Consider the following 19,352-nt stretch of genomic DNA (forward strand, 5'->3'; position numbering starts at 1 on the left):
CTCTTCAGTAATTGGTGCTGGCAAAATTGGTTAACTACTTGTAGGAAACTAAAGCTAGATCCTTATATATCACCCTGCGCCAAAATCAACTCCAAATGGATCAAAGACCTCGAAGTCAAAGCAGACACTCTGAAAACATTACAGGATGGAATAGGAGAAATCATAGGTCTCCTTGGCTCAGGCCGAAATTTTCTGAAAAGACACCGGGAAACACAACAAATCAAAGAAAGGTTGGACAAATGGGATTGCATAAAGTTGCAGAGCTTCTGCATGGCAAAGGACATAGCTAGCAAGATCAATAGAAAGCCCACGGATTGGGAGAAGATCTTCACTAGCCACACAACGGACAAGGGTCTCATATCTGAAATGTACTTGGAACTCAAAAAATTAAATCCCCCAACACCAAATCTTCAAAGAAACAACTGCCCAATAAATAAGTGGGCGAAAGACTTAAAGAGAAACTTCTCTGAAGAAGAAAGAAGGATGGCCAATAGACATGAAGAAATGCTCAACATCCCTAGCCATAAAAGAAATGCAAATCAAAACAACATTGAGATACCACCTCACTCCAGTTAGAATGGCAAAAATCAAGAATTCTAACAACAACAGATGCTGGAAGGGATGTGGACAGAAGGGAACCTTACTTCATTGTTGGTGGGAATGTAAACTTGTTCAACCACTTTGGAAAGCAGTATGGAGATTCCTCAAAAGATTTCACATAGCGCTCCCCTATGACCCAGCAATCCCACTTTTGGGCATTTACCCAAATGTTTACAAACAAGACCACACTAAAGCTACCAGCACAACTATGTTTATTGCAGCATTATTTACCATAGCCAAGATATGGAACCAACCCAGATGCCCCTCAGTAGATGAATGGATCAAGAAAATGTGGTATATATACGCAATGGAATTCTATGCCTCCATCAGAAAGAATGACATTGCCCCATTTGTTAGGAAATGGAAAAACTTGGAAAAAATTATATTAAGTGAAGTAAGCCAGGCCCAAAGAAACATAGGTCCCATGATTTCCCTTATTTGCAATATCTAGTATATGTATGAGTCAAGCGGAAAAGGTCAGATAATGTGATGTTAGGAAAATGAATCCTTAGATATGTATATTAATGTTTTTTTCTTTCATGCATTTGTTTCTAACGCATTTATAAGATTATTTCTTTGTTGCTTTGTATGTCCCTCCCCACAGTATAACCCCTGCTTTCACTATATTTGATGTCAGTATAACTTGTGGAGGAGATGGAGAAAAACAAGTAGTTTAAGGATACAGGTGGACCTGTTTCAACAATGAGAAGTACAAGTTGTCATGTCCAAAACGAGCTTTACAATGTCGGTGGGGGGGGGGGGAGAAGGATTGGGATTATGGGGGGAGGAGGGAGGCTGGGAAGGGATGTGAAGGGTAAACAAAGGAGGAGGCTGCAATGCTTGGTAAGAAATGTACACATTATCCTGCCCATGTAATTCTAACCCCTCTGTACAGTATGTTCACAAATAAAATTAAAGTAAATTAAAAAAAAAACAAAAGAGAGAACTTATGAATGCAACAAATGTGGCATGTCTTTCTGGCTAAAGTCATACGTCACTTTGCATCAGATAACACATACAGGAGAAAAACCTTATGAATGTAACAAATGTGGATAATCTTTCAACAGAAGGCACTACTTACTGTCCATCAGAGAAGACACACAGGGGAGAAATCCGATGATTTTAACAGGTGTGGAGAATCCTTTACCAAGAAGGCAGTCCTTACCGATCATCAGAGAAGACACACAGGAGAAAGACCTTATGATTATATCAGGTATGTAAAGTCTTTCATCCAAAAGACAGACCTTCACATCCATCAGAGAATCCACACTGTAGAGACACCTTATGAATGTATCGAGTATGTAACATCCTTCACCTGGAAGGAAGCTGTTACTAATCATCAGAGAAAAAACACAGGAGAGACATCTTATATATGTATCAAGGTTGCAACTTTTTTCACCTGGAAGGCAACTTTTACTGATCATCAGAAAAGACACACATAAGAAAAACCTTAGGAATGTTTCTCACCCAGAAGGCACACATTACACTCCATCAGAGAACACACAGGAGAAAAAGGTTATTGTTAGGTTTTTAAAAAGAGGTAGCCGAGTAAGAACAGCACCACGCACGTGGTATTCAGGTAAGGGGTAGGTTTATTCAGTAGACCTGCTGGGACCAGGCAAGGTTGGCACTCCACGTGGCTGGGAAAGGCCTGGGAAGGAGAGAGAGCTGAGAAAGAGAGGAAAGAGCTAGAAAAGAGCAGAGAGAGGGGTAAGAACAGTAGCACTCACGTGGTATTCAGGTAAGGGGTAAGTTTATTCAGTGGACCTGCTGGGACCAGGCAAGGTTGGCACTCCACGTGGCTGGGAAAGAGAGAGGAAAGAGCTAGAGCAGAGAGAGAGAGCAGAGAGAGCTAGAAAAGAAGAGCAAGAGCAAGAGAGCTAGAAAAGAAGAGCAAGAGCAAGAGCAAGAGCAAGAGCTAGAAATGAACAGAGAGAGAAAAAGAGAGAGTCTGGGCCTGGGCTAGGCCTTATGTAGGGTATGGGCGGGGAAAGGTGTGGCCACATCAAATTCAGATGTGACCTCAGCGGATGCAGATGTGACCTCTTCCAGGTGTCTCAGTTGCCTAGGTAACGCAGGTACTGGGTGGAGACTTTGCTGCGAGGAGGGTGGAGTCTGCTAGCCATCCAGGAGCGGACCTTACATTCCAGCCTTTTAATAATCATGAAATAGGGCTAGGATTCTCTCTGGCTACTTCCTGCTGACAAGGGGCGTCGACAATAGGGGTAAAAGGCTGGAATTTGGTCTCCTCCCAGAGAAGGCAGTGAGCAGCAGCTGTCCCTTGGTGGTGTGAGTCCTTAGGTGAAGTCTGGAGAAGTCTCATGAGCATTGAGGGGCTGGAAAAAAATACTAGAGAGCAAATAAGTGGCAAGAGGAAGGACTTGAGCTGAAAATGTTGTTAGAAATGTTCCTAGCTACTTCTGACATCAGGTGACTAGGTGGAGAAGTCAGGTGACAAAGGCAAGAATATAAATTCCTGTCCAGTTAATTGGTACACAGTTATGGACACTAGATGGGCAGGTTTCTTACTTCTACTGACCTCCCGGCTCAGGTTAATTTTGAAAGGGCAGGCACAAAGTAGCTGATGTGACATTATCTCCTCTTACTCTTCTCCACGTTCCCTTGTTTCCCAGACTGGCTGAGTCTAGGTGCTCGTTGCAGGGATGGCTTGTCCCAGTTGGTATTCAAGATTTGAACTCAAGGCCTGGCACTGTCCCTGAGCACTTCTGCTCAAGGATAGCACTGAACCACTTTGAGTTATAGTACCACTAGTATTCAAGGAGGTTTGAACTCAAGGCCTGGGCACTGTCCCTGAGCACTTCTGCTCAAGGCTAGCACGGAACCACTTTGAGTTATAGTACCACTTGCAGAGTTCAGCTGGGAGACGGAGTCTTAGGGATTTTTCAGCCCGGGCGGGCTTTGAACTGCAATCTTTGCCACAAAAGCCCTTTATTATTTCCAATTAAAGCAACAAGGAGATCAAGTAGAATAAGTAGAGCTTACCTGGTTCTTATCAAGAATTGACCAACAAATATTCTGCAATGACAAAACTCATTAGATGTGATGATAATTTTAGCACAGATATGCCCAGTATTTTAGAACCACGTAGTCAGTAGTAGAATACACAACACAAAACACAAAAGGCAAAACTCAAAACCTAAAATTTTGACAACGTTTAGACATCTTTGCTAACAAAGCACATCAGATTGTTGGGCCTCAGTTACCAAGGCCTGTGAAAAGAGCAACTTGTTAGCAAGGCACCTTAGAATAGATGGAGTAGTAAACTTAGTGGAAGGTTAAGGGTCAGATGGGGCCAAACCCTTAACCCACCATGTGGCCAAGATGGCGAATTTCTGAAAGAATGCAAAGAAAGCCTGAACAAATAGATCAAGCCTACATTGGCTAGCCTTTGAGAGGTAACCTAGAGGGGGGTCCCTGGGACCCAGTCTGCGTCGCACTCTTCAAGGCACAAGCCAAAAAGTTGTAGAAAAAAAAGGGTAGAAACTTGCCCATGAATGGCAGAGAGAGAGCAAAGAGAGCCCGAAAGTAAACAGACTTCTGATCATTTACCATTGCAATAGCAAAAACTGTACTTCTGAGAATGGCATAAAAATGAGGCTCTCTGGCTTTCCAGGGAGCGCAGGAGACATTTCAAAGGGGTTTCACGGCTCAGGCGTGATTCGTAGCACCCCATTAAATGAGTAGAGTCAGTCTGGTGAGTGAAGGAGAGCTGACCAGGCAGAAGCGGCGTCCCAACTTCCCCCAGAGCCCTCTAGAGAGAAATGGCCAAGCCCCCAAAGCCAAGCGTCCTCCGCTTGGTGGTGACCGGCCTTTCAGCTAAAGGCCGTAGGAGCTCTCTGGCATGGCGCCACGTCTGGACAGAGACTGAGTAACAGAGAGCCGTAGAGTAGTTTCACTCACCAGAGTAGAGAAGTGGTGTGGACGTGAATGTGAAGGCAGCAATGGTATCGATGTGCTGATTCTGCCGCAGACAGACTGGTTCGCAAAAGGCCGTCAGAACTGTGGGTATTCCTCAGAGCAAAAAGGGAAGAACAAAAAGAGAAAAAAGAGGAAAAAAACAGAGAAATCCCAGCTTTCCTGACTATAAGCCTTTATCTGAGTCACGGCACCATTTATGTTAGGTTTTTAAAAAGAGGTCGCCGAGTAAGAACAGCACCAGCACGCACGTGGTATTCAGGTAAGGGGTAGGTTTATTCAGTAGACCTGCTGGAACCAGGCAAGGTTGGCACTCCACGTGGCTGGGAAAGGCCTGGAAAGGAGAGAGAGCTGAGAAAGAGAGGAAAGAGCTAGAAAAGAGCAGAGAGAGGGGTAAGAAAAGTAGCACTCACGTGGTATTCAGGTAAGGGGTAGGTTTATTCAGTAGACCTGCTGGGACCAGGCAAGGTTGGCACTCCACGTGGCTGGGAAAGAGAGAGGAAAGAGCTAGAGCAGACAGAGAGCAGAGAGAGCTAGAAAAGAAGAGCAAGAGCAAGAGAGCTAGAAAAGAAGAGCAAGAGCTAGAAAAGAAGAGAGAGAGAAAAAGAGAGTTTCTGGGCCTGGGCTAGGCCTTATCTAGGGTATGGGGCGGGGAAAGGTGTGGCCACATCAAATTCAGATGTGACCTCAGCAGATGCAGATGTGACCTCTTCCAGGTGTCTCAGTTGCCTAGGTAACGCAGGTACTGGGTGGAGACTTTGCTGCGAGGAGGGTGGAGTCTGCTAGCCATCCAGGAGCGGACCTTACAGTTATGAATATGAAAAATATGTAACGTCTGTCACCCAGATGGCACAACTTACTGTCCATCAGAGATGACAAACTGGACAGAAACCTTATGATTGTAACTTGTGGAAATTCTTTCACTTGGAAGGTACACTTTAACAAACATCAGAGAACACATACAGGATAGAAACCATATGAATGTGTCCAGTGTGGAAAATCTTTTACTGAGAAGCCAGACCTTAACGTCCATCAAAAACACACACACAGGAAAGAAAGCTTCTGAATGTATTAAGTGTGGAAAGTCTTTACCCTGAAGCAGAACTTACTGATCATCAGAGAAGACACACAGGAGAGAAATTTTGTGAATGTAACAGGTGTGAAATATCCTTCAACCAGAGTCCAGACCTCAGTAAGCATAATGGAATTCACACAGGTGAGAAATTTTAGGAGTGTAATAAATGTGGAAAGTCTTTCACCTGGAAGAAAACTCAGTTTGCATCAGAGCACCAACACAGGAGAGAAGTCTCATGAATGCAGCAACTTTACAGCCTTTTACCCAGAAGGCTCAGCTGAGCGTTCTTCACTGAACATTCAAATGAGAGAAATTCTATGAATGCAACAAATGTGTTTTTTTTTAAAGTTCATCCCTCTGTTTGCATCAGAAACACACAGGAGAAAACACGTTCACATTAATTTATAGAACACAGACAGGAGAGAAACCTGATGAACATTACCAGTGTGTAGAGACTTTCATCTGGGAGGCATACCTCATTGTTGATCAGAGAACTGACATATAGGAGAAACGAAATATAATGAATGGAACAAATGTTCAATGACATTTAATCTGAAGTCAGTCCTCAGTGAAATTGAGAAAATCCACGACAGAAACTGTAAATACAACAAATATAGAAACACATTCAGCAAAAAGTTATATCTCAACAGGTATCAAAGACTTGGACACACGACAGAATCTCCGTAAAAGTAAGCATTAGAGGAAGTCTATCACCTGGATGTCAACCTTCAGCAAGCACTGGAACATTAACACAGAAAAGAAACCCAATGTGGGAAAACTTTTGTCACAGATCTCCGTAATTTATAAAGAGAAATCCATCATTGCAGATGTAACCTAGGTGTAATGGGAAATCTTTCTTTACTCTTAAGCATTCACTGAACCAAGAATTCCTATCCTTTCATTGTTTTGAGTAGGATATATATACTTGAATATTATTCAAAGGATTTGGACACAAGTGATGAGCATTATTACTTTCAGGCATGCAGAGTGATTAAAAGCATAAAGTTGTTGACTTGTGTCTCTATAATAAGCAATAACTTCTCATGTTAATTTTATAAACTCTTCTCAGAAATAAGAGTTCTAGACCTTTGAGACTGGAGTCAGATGATCACCAAGTGCTTTGGGGAACAATAGATGTGAAAAGACTGTCCTTAGTTAAGCCCAGGACATGAGAGCAAAGATTTCTCCACTGCTCCCCTAAAGTCTCCACTGTATGTGTGGTCCATTCCTCATAACACAGATGACACTTCTTCCAGTTCAGTTTTTGAATGGAAGATCTTTTTTATTACAAAATGTGCATGAGCTTAAAATCTGTCTGGACACCATTTATCCCTAGATCATTCATATAACATTCAAAGAACATGGAAGGACAGATATTTGGGAACACATTTTCTTTGTGTGCGGACATAAATCTTACAATTTAAACTCGGAGTCTAGGAACTGCCCTTAAACATTTTTGCTAAAGGCTATTGCTCTACCACTTGATCCATAGATCCACTTTGGGTTTCTTTGGATGGTGAATAAAAAGAAGAGAATTCTGCATTTGGTAATGGATGAGTAACACCAAAATTATTTCAGTGCTTAATTAATCACTGGAGATGAGCCACTTGTAATTGACTCACTCTTAACTTATTCTGCTGTTCTGTTGAGTGAGTTATAATAAAACATCAGTATGGTTGATGGTAAGAGCCTGATTTTTCTCACTCTTCTGGAGGATGAAAGTGGAGTTGTTAGGAAGATGAGTATCTCTCTATCACCACTGCTGTCCCTTAATCTCGCTTTCTTCTGATAACTTATCAAATCACTATTAAAAATAGTTTTGGTAAAAATTCTGATAGCAATGTAAAAATTAGAAACTTGGCAAAAGAGAAGCTTGTGAGATGATGGTTGCAAAAATCCAAGGGATGAGAGAGACATAGATAGAGGTAGGACTCTGCTAGATGTTTAGTAGGGTAAAATTCAAGTAAAAAGTGATCCTCATCACTTTCTATTGTGTAGATAAGTACATACAGCAATTTGATACATTATTATATTCCATGTTTTCTTGATGCATTGATTTTCTAACACCTGGAACACATATATTTGTTGACTTATTTGCAGTCATTTGCAATCTCATGAAAGACCATGGAAGGTAGTCCATTTAGTGAAATAACCACGTAGAGAAAGACATTGAACAATCTTAACAAAAATGGAAACTGTCAAAAATAGAACCAATTTCCTAATGAAGTGGAGAGATGGAGTCATGGAGACATTGGTCCATTTCTACTTGATTCTCTGTTCAAGATTTTGGTATTATTCATCTGTTGGTCAAATTGACCCAAGTAAGATTGTGCTTTTGAAGGGTTTCCAGTGTGGTATGCACTTATATATCACAGAGGAGTTATGTGGTCAAATGCCTTCATTTGGAGAGCTCACATAGAAAGAACAGACCAGACAGAGAGAATGGTGACAGAAATCACAAGATTGCAGCCTGATGTCTTTGATTTGAATTGAACATGGAATCTGCAATGTACTCTGTGCCAAATATCCATGATAGACTGTGGAAATGTTACCCCTGTCTATGTTATTCACATTGGATAAACCTGGGAAAAGACAGGTGAACCTTAACTGTTCTTCCTTTATGTGGTTATGTAATTTGGAACTCATATATAATGTCTATGTTTTCCTATGCAACCTCTTTACAACTGTCAATAGTATTAATAATGCTGCAGTTATGCTGAATGTGCCAATATCTATTTAGGATCTATTTACATTCCTTGTTTCCTTACTTCTTTCCATTCCTCCTTCCTTCCTGTCTCTAAGTATATCAGGAATCGGATTGCTAGATAATAAGCTAGTTATGCTTTTAATTTTTAGAATGCTTTTCATACTGTTTCCCAAGGCAACAGCACTATTTTATATTTCTACTAGCAGCGAACAAAGGTCCCATTATTTTGTTGGTCGTGGGGCTTGAACTCTGGGCCTGGGTGCTGTCCCTCAGTTCTTTAGCTGAAAGCTAGTGCTCTACCACTTTAGCCATAGCGGCACTTTTGGTGTTTTGGTGGTTTATTGGAAATAAGAGTTTTACAGACTTTCCTGCCCAGGCTGGCTTTGCTCCATGATCAGACCTCAGCCTCCTGAGTAGCTAGGATTACAGGCTAAAGCCACCAGTGCCCAGCATCCAGCATCCTTTTATTTATTTTTATGGTAGGCATCCTAAGGAGTCATTGACATTTTACTTCCATTTCCTTACTGCTTAGTAATATTGAGCATATTTTCACACATTTGTTAGCCACATACAAAGATTTATGTATCTTCTTTGTAAAAACGGTGAATTCCAGTGTTTTTCTCATTGTATGTTCAACTTAGTCTGCCATAACAAAATAGTATGCAGTGAGTTAATTAAATAAAAATTTATTTCTCATAGTTCTGAAAGCTTGAAAGCTCAAACCAGTATGCTAGTGTGACTGGGTTCTGATGAAGGATCTATTTTAGGTTTGTAGATGGCTTATATCTCATTGTGTATCTGCATGAAATATTGGTATGTTCATGACTGGGAAAGGAGGAACAGTTGAGATGGAAAGGATCTTTCTTTTCTTTTTCTGTGAAAGTTAAATCCATCTGGGGCCTCACCTCCATGATGTCATCTTACCCTAATTACCTACCAAAGGCTCCATCTCCAAATAATATTTTGAGGATTGGGAATTCATCTTATAATTTTGAAAGAATGAAATGTAATCCATAGTGCCCATTTTTAAGTTTATCATCATCATCATCATCATCATCATCATCATCATCATCATCATCATCATCATCATCATCATCATCATCATCGTCAGTCCTGACAGTTGCCTTGAGTATTTCTCTGACCTCTTCAACTCAAGGTGAGCACTCTACCACTTGAACCACAGCACCACTTCCCATTTTCTGGTGCTTAATTGGAAGTGAGAGTCTCACAAACTTACTTGCCCAAGTTGGCTTTCAGTTCTATTTGAGGTTTTATACTTTTCATTATAGAAGTCCTTTACTTCATTAGTTAAGCACAGTCTTAAGCTCATTTTTTGAGACTATTGTGATTTTTCTGATTTCTTTTCCAGACGGTTCATTGTTGGCAGACAAGCTAATGATTTTTACATGTTGATCATATATTCTGGCACATTTCCAATAGCATTTATAAGATCTAGAATTTTTCTGTGGAAATTTCTAGGATCTTTTAAATACAGGATCATGTTATCTGTGAATAAGCATAATTTAAATGTTTTCTTCCCTTTTGACCTATTTATTTCTTTCTCTTTGCTTATTTCTGTGGCTTGATTGCATTCAATATGGGAAAAAGGTGGAAAAAATAGACATTTGTGTCATTCTTGCTATTAGCAGAAATGATTTAATTTTTCACATATACCCATAATCCTATCGAGATATATACCCAGTATCACTAATTTCTTCAAGTCTTTAATGATAAAAGAATGCTGACGTTAGCTGGGCATTGGTGGGTCACACCTGTAATCTTGACTTCTCAGTAGGCTGAGCTCTGAGGATCACAGTTCAAAGCCAGCCGGGGCAGGAAAGTCCGTGAAGCTCTTATCTCCAATAAACGACCAGAAAACTGGAAGTAGTGCTGTGCCTCAATGATTGAATGCTTGCCTTGAGCTGAAGAGCTGAGGGATAGCATCCAGGCCCACAGGTCAAGCCCCACAACTGACCAAATAAAAAAAGAATGTTTACTTTTGTCAAAGGCTTTTTCTGCATCCAGAGAAATGACTGTGTGAATTTTGTCCTTGATCTGCTTACGTGCTGCATTGTGCCTAAAGATTTATATGTGTTAAACAATCCTTCATCACTGAAATGAAACTAAGTTGACCATGATGTATGCTATTTAACTAAATAATCTTTCCCTCTTGTTCCTAATTTGCTTAGTGTTTCTTGTCACCAAATGCCAATTAAATTATAACAGATAGCTTATGAACACAGAGTGAAGCAAAGGTGGGTTTTGTCTAAGTTTGAAGAAATTTAAGAAAAAAATATAAGGACAAGCCTTAATGATAATTCAGAAAACATTTTCCTAAAATAATCTTTTCTCTCTGGCTGAGATTTGCTATCAAAAATGAGAATCCACAGTTTGGAGATATTTTGTAACCAAAATCCTGATTTCTCATCACTTTTAGTCAAACCTTCTTGGGTGACCTACAGAACTGAACAGAGTAAGCGTCAGAAGATAAATGTCTCCCAAATTCTACTGATGAGTAAAATTTCTTCATGGTTCCAACTAAGAGAAGAAGCCTTAGGAACATCTGCTTCCTTTTCCTGATCTCTTCTGTTCTTATCATATTCATTCTAAGATTCAATTCATATCCACAATAATTGCTACCACTTATTTTATTTTCACAATATTTTAGACTTTATTTTAAATGTCCCATGAACAAATATATTTAAATACGACAACAACATAATGAGGCAAATAGTAAACTATAATCACTTACGTGATGAGAAAACTGAAACCTAAAAATGTATTGTGTCTGAGATAACACCTAGTGGTGGTGAAGTCTACCAATACATTTTCTTTAAATTCACTTACAAGTTCATAAATACTTACACAGCATTATAAAATCTTAGCTATCTTAGACATACACCTTCACACCATTCACTGAATGATTGTTCCAATCTCTGTTCCAATCTCTCTTCATTTTGTTTTACCAAAGTGATAGATGCACCAATAAATCCACACTATTTGTAAGTTTTAAGGAAAAGTTTACTGATACCCAGAAAATTCCTTCTATTGAAAAAGGACGCTTCTGTTAAGAAGCAGCCCCCAGCCCTAACGAGTTTCAAATTTGATGTTTTAGAAGTGACAACTAAAAAAAGTGACTTAATATTTCACATAGATACATATCCTTCTGAGGCTAATTTCAAATCTCAATTCTGTGAGGAAGAGGAGGATTGGTCCCCCCTTCTGAGCTTTAGTTAGCTGATTCTGGAACTTTCCATAGTTGTTTGTTTAGCTGTAGCCTTTACATGTGAATCTTTTGAGTGGTTGGACAATAACTGATCTTTCTTCATATGTCTGAGGTCTCAACTGATCCCCCCTCAGTATTTTCAGGATAAACAATAAGTTATAATCAATATATGAAATAATTAATCAGTTTTGAAATTTAAGTAAAAGTAACAGGCTCGAGAAATACTGAAATTAACATCTTCAAATTCAATTTCAACTAATTTATTTCAACTAGAGATGTCACAGAAAGTAAATTTATATCAGAGCTCAAAAACAAATGATTAGGGGCTTGGAATGTAGCTTAATGGTTGCATGGTTGCATGAAGCCCTCAGTTTGATTCCTTAGTACCACATAAACAGGAAAAGCAAGCTGAAAATGGTGCTGTGGCTCAAGTGGTAAAGTGCTAGCCTCAAGCCAAAGATGCTCAGAGAAAGGGCCCAGGCCGTGGACTGGAAAAAAAAGCAGAAAGACATGCTTAGTCCCATTGATGCTGTATTTTAATAATTCACAAGATTCTTTGGTGAAATTTTTTTGGTGCTGGGCCTGAGACTTACAATCAGGACCTAATCACTGTTCCAGATCCTTCCTATTGTGCTAGCAAGGCTAGCACTCAACAACTTGAACAACAATACCACTCCTGGCTTTTATGGTGGTTAAGTGGATATGAGTCTTACTACTGCTTGGGCTGGTTTCCAACCTTAATCCTCAGATCTGAGCCTACTGAATAGCTAGGATTACAATCACGAGTCACTATAGTCTGCCTGATGAACATTTTCTTTTTTTACCCTATCACATTTTTTTTTTACCTTATCACATCAAAAACAGACATGTATACCAATTTATACAATTATTAGGTGGTACATACTTTTTCAGGCAAAATTACATAGAAAAAAGTCAAACTAATTTCAAAGTCATCTGTTATACCTAGTTGCAATTTGAATGTACTTAATTGTCCATATAGATTTCTGCCAATAATTTCTTCCTATTTTCACTGCTCTGTCATATCTTTTGCCAGCCAAGTTTTGTAATTCTCCACTTTCCCCGTGTTCTCTTTCATTAAATGTCTCCATTAGACATGTCTTCTTCCAAGCTTCATTTCCTTCATTCACAGACCTTGTTTGCTCTTCGGTTTGTATTCTCAAGTGCTCTCCCTCCCTCAGTCTAACTTATATGGATTTGAGAGAAAACTGATAGGAGATGAAAGCCTTAGGAAATAGATTCTAATTCTATATGTGACTTTCAATGAAGGGAATGCCCAAGACAACCTTAGGTAAGGAACCTAGTTTGAAGAAGTTCTCAGGAATTATAAATTTCTCAAAGTCAAGTGGATTAGAAGAGGCCCAGAAACCAGTGTTCCCTCCTGGAGAAGCAAATACACAAGGACAATACTGCAAACAAAAATTGGGTAAGAGAAAATAACTTGGGAAATTTACTAATTTTGGAAATTCTAGCAAGGTTGATGAGGGTAATCTGACTATGTGAGGTGGACTTTGGAAAGTTCAAACATAGGCTGAACTAAGCTGTGGAACTAGTAATTAGGTTTCCAATGAGCAGCACATAAGAATTTGACAATGAAGTTACACACTTGGGTTATTATCTACATGGAGGCACTTAGGCCATGACACATTTTACAATCTCCCTGAACTTCTGAATGTTAATCTGAAGAACATGGATAAAGATGCACAGACTGCACTGGGAATGTGGCTTGTTGTAGCGTATGTGTCTTGTACGAATGAAGCCCTTGGTTCTATTCCTTAGAACCACATGAACAGAAATGCCAGAGGTGGCAATGTGGCTCAAGTTGTTGAGTGCTAGCCTTGAGCAAAAGAAGCACAGGGAGACTGCCCAGGCCATGAGTTCAAGCCCCAGGACTGGCAAGAAAAATGTGTACAGCCTGAATGTTGTCTGAAAACGATAAGTAAAAGGTAAAATAATAGATACACGCAAACTGTCTAATAAATCTGTGACCCCACATTTTCAATCCTGTATGTCCAGGTCTTTGCTCAATACTTAACATACCCTCAACAAATATTCTGAATGAATACATTCATCAATGACCACTTTATAAGAAATTTAATGAAGTAGAAATTAAACCTGAAAATGGGAATGGTCAAAACTTAAAATTGAATTAGAAACCTGTAGTTAATGTTAAAGTGAAGTCTTTGTATCTCTGAGTCAAAGGTTAATGGGGGACCAGAGTATGTGAGAAGAATAGATGATAATTTGGTAGTAAGAGATTTTACTTTTCTGAAGAAATAGGGACAAACATTGTTGATCCCCAACTTAACTAACCATTGATTTTCAACATGGACGTAGGAAAAAGGAGGTAAAAATGAGCATATACAGCCTACAGGAAAGAAAGAGTTATACTTATGGAGATATCCGTAAACCCCAGGATGATGATTACCTGTGTAAGTAACCCTCTGTGCTTGTTCAAACAGAAGGCAAATGTGCTTTTATAATAATTCATCAGGTCATTTGGCCCCCAATTACTGGTTTACTCTAGTAACTTCACATGAAGAACTAAGTGACAATGATATGCATTCTGTGCTCTTTCTCATGATTGTTAAATCTGAGAATGTACATATTTCTTTATTTTTTTGGGTCCTGTCATGTGGCCTGAACTCTGGGCCTGAGCACTGTCCCTCAGCTATCAGCTCAAGGCTAGTGCTCTACCACTTGAGCCACAGCACCACTTCCAGCTTTTTTTCTTTTTTCTTATGTGGTGCTGAGGAATCGAACACAGGGCCTCTGGCATGCAAGGCATGCGCTCTACCACTGAGCCACCTTTCCAGCCCCCGAATGTACATATTTCTTTACTAATTTTTGCTGCTCTTGCTTCAGATTGTGAGCAGTGTCAGAACTCATTCATCAACAGCTACACTGTTAATGGGCCACCTATATTTGTAAGAAACAATGTGGTGGACAAGGGGTATTATGACCATTCAGTCCTCAGTCTGCCCACTGGGCTGAGAATTCGTCAGTACAGTATTCCTGAGGCTGGGCTTAGAGTATGGAATGAGGAATCTGATCTGCCATTGGGTTTGCACTTTAGTCCCTATGAGGGCTTGATCATAGAAGATGAAGATGCAGACAATAGGTACTCCTGGATGGTAAGAAATGCTCTCCCTTTCCCTCCTTTCTCTAACTCCATGTATCCTCCTGTGCCTCCAATGAAACATTGCTAGGACATGGACAAAATAGTTGTATGTGTTTGTGGAATCTGCATAAACGTGGACATTCTGATTTAGGATCAAAGTATAGTGCATATAAACAGAGTGTGTTAGAGGCAAAGTGCATCCACGCTTAAGGAGCCTCTGTTAGGACTATGACAAATCCCCTCAGATGTGTAGACGGCATCCTATGTGTTCACAACTGCTGAATCCATGCAGGCTCAAAGAGAATCACTGGACTCAAGTAATGTGATTTTGCCGATTATTACTCAAAAGCCTTTAGCTTGTCTTTCTGAAACTCAGATCACAAAAAGGAGAAACTGCTATGTGTAGATGAAAAAGATAAATCCCCGGCCATCTGGAGTGAGTCCAGCAGTCATTTTCATGGTTCCTAAGAAGATATTCTCCTCACAAGACTTGCACCGTGATCATCACACCTTTCTCAATGGATTCCCATATCTCCATTTTTCTTTTGCTGTACTTGGTGCTTTCAAAATTATGAATATTTGAGGGAAAAGAAATAAAAATATAAATAGTATAGCTGGGTTCCATAGCTCAACCTTTAATTTGGACTTTTGAGATAGAGATGATGAGATCTCAGTCTGATGCCAGTCCTAGCATAAAAGATTATAAGACCCCAATTACTACCAATGGCTGAGCACCTTGGTGCACATTTGTTATCCCAGCTACAGTGGAAGTACAATGGCTGGATAAAGTGAAGTATCTTCAGCAACCCAGGCAAGCACAAGCAGGATGGCAACCCAGGACAGCAGGGGAAATAATACCTCAAAAATAAACTGCACATTGGTGGCTCAAACCTGTAAGTAGCTACTCAGAAAGCTCAGATATGAATATCATGGTTCAAATCCAGCCCATGGAAGAAAGGCTGTGAAACTCTTATCTCCAATAATCCACCAGAAAATCAAAAGCGGCGCTGTGGCTCAAGTGGTAGAGCACTTGCCTTGAGTTGAAGAGCTGAAGGACAACATTCAGGCACAGAGTTTAAGCCCCTGGACAGACAAAAAATACCTCAAAAATAAACAACACAAAAAGGGCTAGTGGTTCAAGTGGTAGAGTATTGTATTGCAAGAGTTAAGTTTAGTTACTGAGTTCAATCATTAGCTCTGCTATGTATGTATGTATGTATGTATGTATGTATGTATGTATGTATGTATGCATATATATGTGTACTGTATCAAAATAAAGATTTCCATGAGAGACAAAATTAAGACATTAGAAGAAAAACCAAAGGGCCTAACTTCATTCATAGATCCTGCATCTAAAAAGCACATACTGTATACGAGTCAAAGAATTACCCTCAGTAGTTGAATAAATCATATTCCCTGAGTAATTGCGAAACACATGTGGAGACAGAAATGACAATTTCATTGTAGGAGTATTTAACTATAATTTTTCTTCCTAGTTTTTGCAAAGTACATAGTGCCCTAACAACCTACAAGAAAGAACTTTAGTCTATTAGGGTACACTCAAACACGTAGAAGCAGAGTTGGAGCAGTAGTGAGGTTCAGAAAGCAGTGGGTCTGTGATATGTCCTGCAGCCCTGTGCCATGGGGAACCATTGTCTTATCATGAAACGACATCATGAATAAACAAATTTCCCTCTATTGTCTTTATAAGACAAAGAATTTCTATGGGAACATAGTGGAGACAGGTGCATGAGTGAGTCCAATCTAAGGAAAATTACTTGGGCCAAATGTCAAATGATGTGTGCTAATCTAGAAACAGAGTACATGTCCCCACCCAAATCTATGACATAAACTTTAACTCAATTTAGAGAATCTGGAAATCAATCTATTTTTGACAAATAAGGATTAAAAGAAGTCTGGAACTGGGCTTTGAAAACAGTGCACTTAGAGTTCTAGAGTGGATGAGTATTAGGAGTAGATCCAAAGGGAGCAGAAACTTACCCTCTTATGTTTCCTTCCTGTGCCTGCTTCAACTTTAGGTATATGAACTGTGGCAGGTATGCTGAGAAACAGAATCTGAGGGCCTTTCAGTACCACAGGTAGATCTTCTACCAAACCTGTCATGTCATCAATGCAGGATGTGAGCTGCTTGTCTCCTATGGGGATGAGTATTGACAGCAACTGGGCAGTAAGTGGAAGAAAGAGCTCACAGCAGAAACAGGTGGACCTCACTATGGTTCCTTAAAAAGGAAGAAAAGAAAAAAAAATTCTCTTTAGGAATTTTCGAATATCAACTCTTCGGTAGAACAAAAGGCAATTTAACGTGAGAAAAATTTCAAGTTAAGTACCTCTGAATTTAAAGATGCAGTTTGTGATACTTTATTAGGAAAATTTCCTTATTTTTAACTCTTTGTCCTGATTTTACATTTTAAGAACTTCATATGTTTGAATGCAATACAAAATACTGTGCTAAAAGGCTTAGAGGCCAAACAAAGAACCTACCAGCTCTCTTTCAAGGAACCAGTTACTTCTGGCCATTGCAGTTTTTTCTTAATTCCCTCCATATTCGCAAATATTATGCATATGTCATTGTTCATTCATTACATAGTCTACATATTCTGTGAATATATTACTAGGAAGAAAATCAGTTAGAATGAGAGTTCCCATAGAGACTTGTGTCTTTGACAAAAATGAATCCATCTTTTCTCAGGGCGATTTGCTCCAGCCATGGCCCTCAATTCTTGGTTCCATGGCTGCAACTAGGCCTTACTTTTCTTCCTCACTAGAAACAACTAAAAAGTTTTTAGTAAGGATGGCCTGTCGTTGGCGTGGAGAAGTTGACTCCTGTAGTTGGACGTGTCAGTGAGAGGACAAATAAGTTGGCAGTAATTTCAGAAACTCTAAGGAAAATATCTGCTACTGGAAAAAGAGTGTCAGTTCATGTTCTAAGAAAATGTAATAGTAAAAATAACTAAGAAATCAGACAGCCCTGATCTGTCCAGGAATCTCAGACTGCCCTGACCGATTATCTCCCAACTCTATCAGGAAGCAATTTAGGTCGGGAAATAATCCAGGAAAAGCGCCCACAGCATTCCTGTGATTGGCCCCACCTACCCCAACTTATAATATGCTTGCTATGTATGATTTAACCTATCCTGTAACTGCTAAGCTAGAAAGTCCCTGCCCTTACTGGAAATGATCATTCCCCAACCAATAAACTTAAGACTAGATTTACTCCGAACCACCGACCTATCACAAAATCAGTGTTGTAATGATCCTTCCACCTGCTTCATACACAATAAAAAATCCTTGCTGAACAAGAGATTGGGACTCACAATTTCTGACCTGCTGTGTCAGGGAAGATTTGTGAGTCCAGCTCGAGCTGTAATAAACGACCCTCCTGCATTTACATTGGCAACGGCTCTCTGCTGGCCTTTGGGGGTGTCTGTGGCCTGGTACATCAGCAGGAAGCAGGAGGACAGGGAGAGTCCAGAAGACAGGAGAGGCACAGGAATGAATGCACCTTTCCGTGGAGACGCCTGGGCCATGCTTATGAAGTTCCCAACATGCACGTGTTGGCCACCACGCAAGTCCCTGGAAGTCCCACTGGTCTGGGGCACACTGCCTGTTCTAGGTCTACAGTCTGAACTTCTCCGGTGGCCCTGGACCTGGCTAGGCTGGAGCTGCACCCACCAGCCATGCTTCCTCCACCCTGTTGCGCATAGCCTCCCAGCCACTGCCTGGTCTTCAGCATCTATGCCAGTCTGGCTCTCTGGGGCAGGCTGAGGCTGAGGTCACCATTCCGGGTGCCCGTTCAAGTCGAGTGAGGCCAAAGCTGTGGTGGAGCCAGTCCTCACACACTTCCAGGTATGTCCAGAAAGGACTGAACGCCACTGGCCCACTGCTGCCGTCCTCTCCATCCCCCGAGTTTACCTCCATGTCCCCACCTTTGTTGTTGAAATTGTTCAGCCACTGTGATCTTAATTTTCATTGTTCTCCTTTGCAATACTTGAGACTCCTTCCTCTTCTCACCAGGCCACCAGGCCCCATGGGATCCACCACAACCACCCCACCTCACAGACACTCTCCAGAATCAGGCAGCCTTTGGGCACGCTGCTTTCTGAGCCTCTGGCTTCCTGCCTCTTTCCTCGCTTCACCAGCTTCTGCCAAGGCCTCCTCTCCCCTCCACACCACACCAAACCCCAACCACAGTGTGGCCTCCCATGTGGCCTACACTCATCTCCCTACCACGCCCAATCCAACCCCAGTGTGGCCACTGCACTGGAGAAGACAACTAAGGTCCAGCAGCAGCAAAGATGCCACAGTGTACAGCTGGCTGAGAACTGGAGGCAGCATAGGTCTCTCTGATCATCTTTCTCTTCACTTACTCAGGTATTAATTGAATTTAGTATTTAATTTTTGGTACACAAAATCTCATAAGTATCTTCTTATTAAGCCTTTGCAGAATAGCTGGTAGAAATGCAGTCCCTAAATTCCGATTGTGTGTTGTTTAATTTTTTTTGAGATTCAGAGATGTTTTAAGTAGTTATAATCATCATAAATTCCACTTTCATAGCAGAGTGCTAATCAGAAAATAATTATTTATGCATCTATTATCAATTATTTACATGACTTGAAACTTAAAGTTTCAAATATTACAGGAAGATCT

At 40.4% G+C, this 19,352-nt stretch overlaps 1 pseudogene; it reads left to right on the forward strand.

Moving 5' to 3' along the window:
• LOC122124525 overlaps positions 1–16,960 on the forward strand; it is a 53,098-nt pseudogene extending 36,138 nt beyond the window's left edge.
• The last annotated feature ends 2,392 nt before the right edge of the window (positions 16,961–19,352 follow it).

The sequence above is a fragment of the Dipodomys spectabilis genome, unplaced genomic scaffold, assembly GCF_019054845.1.
Source record: "Dipodomys spectabilis isolate Male_0828 unplaced genomic scaffold, ASM1905484v1 ptg000239l, whole genome shotgun sequence".
In the NCBI taxonomy this organism is placed as follows: domain Eukaryota; kingdom Metazoa; phylum Chordata; class Mammalia; order Rodentia; family Heteromyidae; genus Dipodomys; species Dipodomys spectabilis.